A 5,791-nucleotide genomic window follows, 5' to 3' on the forward strand; every position below is an offset into this window, starting at 1 on the left:
AGCCCCAGCAGCAGCAACATCCTAGCTACAAGCCCCAGCAGCAGTCCCAGCAGCAGCAACATCCTAGCTACAAGCCCCAGCAGCAGCAACATCCTAGCTACAAGCCCCAGCAGCAGCAACATCCTAGCTACAAGCCCCAGCAGCAGCAACATCCTAGCTACAAGCCCCAGCAGCAGCAACATCCTAGCTACAAGCCCCAGCAGCAGCAACATCCTAGCTACAAGCCCCAGCAGCAGCAACATCCTAGCTACAAGCCCCAGCAGCAGCAACATCCTAGCTACAAGCCCCAGCAGCAGCAACATCCTAGCTACAAGCCCCAGAAGCCTTCTAGCTACAAGCCACAGGAGCCTAGCTACGACCAGCAACAGCCGCAGCAGCAGCATCCTAGCGACAAGCAGCAGCAGCAGCAGCAACATCCTAGCTACATGCAGCAGCAAAATCCTAGCTACAAGCCCCAGCAGCAGCAGCAACATCATAGCTACAAGCCCCAGAAGCAGCAGCAGCAGCCTTCTAGCTACAAGCCCCAGGAGCCTTCTAGCTATAAGCCACAGGAGCCTAGCTACGACCAGCAACAGCCCCAGCAGCAGCAGCATCCTAGCGACAAGCCCCAGCAGCAGCAACATCCTAGCTACAAGCCCCAGCAGCAGCAACATCCTAGCTACAAGCCCCAGCAGCAGCAACATCCTAGCTACAAGCCCCAGCAGCAGCATCCTAGCGACAAGCAGCAGCAGCAGCCTAGCTACATGCCCCAGCAGCAGCAGCAGCAACATCCTAGCTACAAGCCCCAGCAGCAGCAGCAGCAACATCCTAGCTACAAGCCCCAGCAGCAGCAGCAGCAACATCCTAGCTACAAGCCCCAGCAGCAGCAACATCCTAGCTACAAGCCCCAGCAGCAGCAACATCCTAGCTACAAGCCCCAGCAGCAGCAGCAGCAACATCCTAGCTACAAGCCCCAGCAGCAGCAGCAGCAGCAACATCCTAGCTACAAGCCCCAGCAGCAGCCCCAGCAGCAGCAACATCCTAGCTACAAGCCCCAGCCGCAGCAACATCCTAGCTACAAGCCCCAGCAACATCCTAGCTACAAGCCCCAGCAGCAGCAACATCCTAGCTACAAGCCCCAGCAGCAGCAACATCCTAGCTACAAGCCCCAGCAGCAGCAGCAACATCCTAGCTACAAGCCCCAGAAGCCTTCTAGCTACAAGCCACAGGAGCCTAGCTACGACCAGCAACAGCCGCAGCCGCAGCAGCAGCATCCTAGCTACGACCAGCAACAGCCGCAGCAGCAGCAGCAACATCCTAGCTACAAGCCCCAGCAGCAGCCCCAGCAGCAGCAACAACCTAGCTACAAGCCCCAGCAGCAGCAGCCCCAGCAGCATCCTAGCTACATGCCCCAGCAGCATCCTAGCTACAAGCCCCAGCCGCAGCCGCAGCCGCAGCATCCTAGCTACAAGCCCCAGCAGCAGCATTCTCCTAGCCACAAGTAGTAACTCAGAAGTTGAGAAGTTTGCATTCTGTACCTTTGCTTCATTGAAAATTCCATCAAATCCTTCAATGATATAAAGTTCTCAATTGTGTTCCTGCCATGACATGGTTCTACTGTCCAAATTTGACAAAAGAATAAAAATATCCCTTTTAAATGGTCAAATTGGTCATTGGCTAGGCTGAATGCCAGCAGCAAATGCAGAAACCCATTTTGATGCCTTTTCAGGAGCCGCTGCTTTGGTCTAATCAAACGCTACAGTTCAGTATGGAGTCTTTTTATTAGATCTTTAGCAGCTAGCTACCAGCCGCATCAGCTTCCTGAACACCAGCAGAAGCCCCCAAACTACGAGCAGCAGCCTCCTTATTTCAAGACGTCATCTGAATGTGTTTTGAATTCACCTCTTTAAAATTCACGTCTGGCAATACAGAAATTCAAACGTTCACTAATTTAGATACAAAAGGTTGCACTACTCTACAAGTGGTCAAATGACAACCAGAACATTCAATGGCCTGGCCCGCTTCTCCTCTCACCTGGCTGCGCATACCATGTTAAAAGGGTCCTAGAGATGGGGTCTGGTCACATAAGCTCTTCCTCTACGATGTCCAGAGCCCCCCACTCACTCTGAAACACAACACTCAACACCAGGAACTACAGTCAATATTAGCTATGTCCTTTTTTACTACTAAAGCAGCATCATGTAATACTCAAAATATTACAACCAGGAGCAGGATACTCTCAACTAGACCAAGGAAGAATAAGCCCTAGTTAACCACTAGGTGGGGGGTGGATTAATCAATACTAGCCACACTTATCCACATCTACTTTGCTACCAAACACTGCGTGGATCTCTGACACCATAGGGTTTTCCCGCTCTATCAGAGTGCTTCCAGTGCAATCATACATGTTTAATAATCCTGATACCAGCGGACTCCATCATGAACAACATGCATAGATGTCAAGTCTGCTGTTCCAACTCATTAGGCACACTGATTATGATTGAGTTGCACCTTGTTTCAAACCAATCAGTGCCTGATCAGAATGGGATTAGATGTGAATCCTTATATAAAGCTTCAGCAGCATTCCTCATTTCACTGGAGTTGTAGTGGCAGGCTCACAGGCGTACTACAGTTGCTCGCCACCTCAACCATGGCTTTAATAATGAGGTAAATTCTTTATTTTGGAGTACTTTATTTTGTTATCAGTGGCATGGACATGTTAAAATATGTTTTTATTCATATAACAGGGTACTTCAATTGTCTCTACTCCTTGATGTGGGCTGTCAAGTACATGGTGAGTTCAGGCTGAAGTATTAATTTAAATAGGCAGGTATCCATGTGCTAACAAGTATGCATAACAGCTTACAGGATCGGATATGCTGAGCGGGAGATGCCTACGTATGGGCTGCAGCAGCCTCCTAGCTACAAGCCAGAGCAACCTCCTAGCTACAAGCCAGAGCAACCTCCTAGCTACAAGCCAGAGCAACCTCCTAGCTACAAGCCCCAGGAGCAGCAGCAGCATCCTAGCTACAAGCTGCAGCAGCAGCAGCATCCTAGCTACAAGCCGCAGCAGCAGCAACATCCTAGTGACAAGCCCCAGCAGCAGCAACATCCTAGCTACAAGCCCCAGCAGCAGCAACATCCTAGCTACAAGCCCCAGCAGCAGCAACATCCTAGCTACAAGCCCCAGCAGCAGTCCCAGCAGCAGCAACATCCTAGCTACAAGCCCCAGCAGCAGCAACATCCTAGCTACAAGCCCCAGCAGCAGCAACATCCTAGCTACAAGCCCCAGCAGCAGCAACATCCTAGCTACAAGCCCCAGCAGCAGCAACATCCTAGCTACAAGCCCCAGCAGCAGCAACATCCTAGCTACAAGCCCCAGCAGCAGCAACATCCTAGCTACAAGCCCCAGCAGCAGCAACATCCTAGCTACAAGCCCCAGCAGCAGCAACATCCTAGCTACAAGCCCCAGCAGCAGCAACATCCTAGCTACAAGCCCCAGAAGCCTTCTAGCTACAAGCCACAGGAGCCTAGCTACGAGCAGCAGCAGCATCCTAGCGACAAGCAGCAGCAGCAGCAGCAACATCCTAGCTACATGCAGCAGCAAAATCCTAGCTACAAGCCCCAGCAGCAGCAGCAACATCATAGCTACAAGCCCCAGAAGCAGCAGCAGCAGCCTTCTAGCTACAAGCCCCAGGAGCCTTCTAGCTATAAGCCACAGGAGCCTAGCTACGACCAGCAACAGCCCCAGCAGCAGCAGCATCCTAGCGACAAGCCCCAGCAGCAGCAACATCCTAGCTACAAGCCCCAGCAGCAGCAACATCCTAGCTACAAGCCCCAGCAGCAGCAACATCCTAGCTACAAGCCCCAGCAGCAGCATCCTAGCGACAAGCAGCAGCAGCAGCCTAGCGACATGCCCCAGCAGCAGCAGCAGCAACATCCTAGCTACATGCCCCAGCAGCAGCAGCAGCAACATCCTAGCTACAAGCCCCAGCAGCAGCAGCAGCAACATCCTAGCTACAAGCCCCAGCAGCAGCAACATCCTAGCTACAAGCCCCAGCAGCAGCAACATCCTAGCTACAAGCCCCAGCAGCAGCAGCAGCAACATCCTAGCTACAAGCCCCAGCCGCAGCAGCAGCAACATCCTAGCTACAAGCCCCAGCAGCAGCAGCAGCAACATCCTAGCTACAAGCCCCAGCCGCAGCAACATCCTAGCTACAAGCCCCAGCAACATCCTAGCTACAAGCCCCAGCAGCAGCAACATCCTAGCTACAAGCCCCAGCAACATCCTAGCTACAAGCCCCAGCAGCAGCAGCAACATCCTAGCTACAAGCCCCAGAAGCCTTCTAGCTACAAGCCACAGGAGCCTAGCTACGACCAGCAACAGCCGCAGCCGCAGCAGCAGCATCCTAGCTACGACTTCAATGATATAAAGTTCTCAATTGTGTTCCTGCCATGACATGGTTCTACTGTCCAAATTTGACAAAAGAATAAAAATATCCCTTTTAAATGGTCAAATTGGTCATTGGCTAGGCTGAATGCCAGCAGCAAATGCAGAAACCCATTTTGATGCCTTTTCAGGAGCCGCTGCTTTGGTCTAATCAAACGCTACAGTTCAGTATGGAGTCTTTTTATTAGATCTTTAGCAGCTAGCTACCAGCCGCATCAGCTTCCTGAACACCAGCAGAAGCCCCCAAACTACGAGCAGCAGCCTCCTTATTTCAAGACGTCATCTGAATGTGTTTTGAATTCACCTCTTTAAAATTCACGTCTGGCAATACAGAAATTCAAACGTTCACTAATTTAGATACAAAAGGTTGCACTACTCTACAAGTGGTCAAATGACAACCAGAACATTCAATGGCCTGGCCCGCTTCTCCTCTCACCTGGCTGCGCATACCATGTTAAAAGGGTCCTAGAGATGGGGTCTGGTCACATAAGCTCTTCCTCTACGATGTCCAGAGCCCCCCACTCACTCTGAAACACAACACTCAACACCAGGAACTACAGTCAATATTAGCTATGTCCTTTTTTACTACTAAAGCAGCATCATGTAATACTCAAAATATTACAACCAGGAGCAGGATACTCTCAACTAGACCAAGGAAGAATAAGCCCTAGTTAACCACTAGGTGGGGGGTGGATTAATCAATACTAGCCACACTTATCCACATCTACTTTGCTACCAAACACTGCGTGGATCTCTGACACCATAGGGTTTTCCCGCTCTATCAGAGTGCTTCCAGTGCAATCATACATGTTTAATAATCCTGATACCAGCGGACTCCATCATGAACAACATGCATAGATGTCAAGTCTGCTGTTCCAACTCATTAGGCACACTGATTATGATTGAGTTGCACCTTGTTTCAAACCAATCAGTGCCTGATCAGAATGGGATTAGATGTGAATCCTTATATAAAGCTTCAGCAGCATTCCTCATTTCACTGGAGTTGTAGTGGCAGGCTCACAGGCGTACTACAGTTGCTCGCCACCTCAACCATGGCTTTAATAATGAGGTAAATTCTTTATTTTGGAGTACTTTATTTTGTTATCAGTGGCATGGACATGTTAAAATATGTTTTTATTCATATAACAGGGTACTTCAATTGTCTCTACTCCTTGATGTGGGCTGTCAAGTACATGGTGAGTTCAGGCTGAAGTATTAATTTAAATAGGCAGGTATCCATGTGCTAACAAGTATGCATAACAGCTTACAGGATCGGATATGCTGAGCGGGAGATGCCTACGTATGGGCTGCAGCAGCCTCCTAGCTACAAGCCAGAGCAACCTCCTAGCTACAAGCCAGAGC

The 5,791-nt window shown here is 50.3% G+C and overlaps 1 long non-coding RNA gene across 1 annotated transcript; it reads left to right on the top strand.

Annotated features, from left to right (window-relative positions):
* The first annotated feature begins 2,403 nt into the window (after window positions 1-2,403).
* LOC132447946 (uncharacterized) lies at window positions 2,404-2,928 on the top strand. The gene is made up of 3 exons (XR_009523272.1): window positions 2,404-2,646; window positions 2,727-2,773; window positions 2,841-2,928. It is a non-coding gene; the product is annotated as an uncharacterized LOC132447946 (long non-coding RNA).
* The last annotated feature ends 2,863 nt before the right edge of the window (window positions 2,929-5,791 follow it).

The sequence above is a fragment of the Gadus macrocephalus genome, chromosome 19, assembly GCF_031168955.1.
Source record: "Gadus macrocephalus chromosome 19, ASM3116895v1".
Classification (NCBI taxonomy): domain Eukaryota; kingdom Metazoa; phylum Chordata; class Actinopteri; order Gadiformes; family Gadidae; genus Gadus; species Gadus macrocephalus.